The sequence below is a fragment of the Triticum dicoccoides genome, chromosome 1A, assembly GCF_002162155.2.
Source record: "Triticum dicoccoides isolate Atlit2015 ecotype Zavitan chromosome 1A, WEW_v2.0, whole genome shotgun sequence".
Lineage (NCBI taxonomy): Eukaryota > Viridiplantae > Streptophyta > Magnoliopsida > Poales > Poaceae > Triticum > Triticum dicoccoides.
The window spans coordinates 488,133,037-488,134,589 of NC_041380.1; positions in this window are offsets into that span (position 1 = coordinate 488,133,037).

Below are 1,553 nucleotides of genomic sequence, written 5' to 3' on the forward strand. Positions count from 1 at the left end.
GCCCACCGTTGTCAGGCAAACCCACGGGAGGAGCGGAGGAGAAGAGAAGAGAAGAGAGGGGGAGTGGCAGTGGCAGGGGAGGCGGTATTTATGCGGTGGCGGCGGTATCGATCCGGGGCCGGCAGATGCCGAAGTGGGTCGAGGGAGGCAGAGAGGAGATGATTCGGCCTCCACCGCGGGAGGGGAGGGGAGGGGGGCGCGCTTAAAGAAGGAAGAGGCTCGGTGATTGGGCCTTGGTGGAGTTTGCGGTCTCTCGACCAAACAAAAGCCTCCTGATCTCCCACCCCCCCTCGCCCCTCGCTTTCTGTGTCCGCAACCGCGAGCGAGCGAGCTTCGGGGAGAGGGAGAGACAGAGGGCGCAGAGAGAGGCAGAGAGGAGGAGGAGGCGGGTGCTTCGGCCGCGTGCGTGCGCGTGCTGTGCTGTGCTGTGCGGGTGCAGGCGACGTCGCCTTTCTTTATTGGCCGTTGCTTGCCGCTTTTCCCAAGGCTGGCGCTGGAGCTGGAGCTCGACTCGTCTCGTCCTAGCGGTAGCAGCGGCATTTATTATTCCGCGCTCCGCTTGTCCGGAAACGCACTTTCTTCCATTTAGGGTAGGTTCACGCCCCTCGTTTCTGTGGCGCTCATTTTTTTTGCCACGGTGAGAAACCGTTTCCCTCCCTCCCAGTAACAATTCCTCGTGTTTTCCACACATCCTCCCTTCCTCTCTCGTTTCATCACTCTTTTCTTCTTCCTGGTGGCGCCTTCCACTGTTGCTGGTTTTGTACCGTGTTGGTATTCATGTGGACCGTGGGTGAGAAACTCATTACGTTGATTTTTTTAACACGGTACAGACGCAAGCACTCATGTACACGCGTATACACTCATCCCTATAAACGCACACACGCACACCCTATCTATACGAGCGCTTTCGAAAGACTGAGCCAGCATATCACTTTGAAACGTACACAGTAGTCGATTGAAACGTATCCCCCCACTGAATGCGCATCGCCGAAAATTCTGAAATAAATTCAAAAATAAATACAAGTATCATGATTTGAATTCTAAGGAACTTGAGATATCACGGTCTCTTTAGCCATCTAATTATAGGTTGGTCCGCCACATTGACCATCTTTGTTGATATCCGAATTCGCTCGTCAGCGCCACGTATGCTCTGGGATCTTTGTAGCCCATAATAAACGTGATAACCAAGCGTGGATCGTTTTGGTTCGAACATCGGAATCACGTTCCGATTTAAAAAATTGGCGTTGCTGTCTCCAATCAAGGCAACGTGGCTCACCCTTGATTAGGTAGCTAAACCTGTCACTGTATATCGCGTCAATTTCATTTTAGGCAGATCCAAGCGAGAGCTTCTATAAAAGCTATATATACTTTGAACCCGCAAAAGGAAAAACAATATACTTTGTCTTTAAGCTGAAGTATTTGCTACGTTTAGTTTTTGTCCCAACCTTCAAAACCAAACACGATTGCTGACCCTTCAAAATTGATATTGTGTTACCTCTGCCAAAATACAACAGTGGACATGGATGCACATGACCGATTTGAGAAAAAGAAAA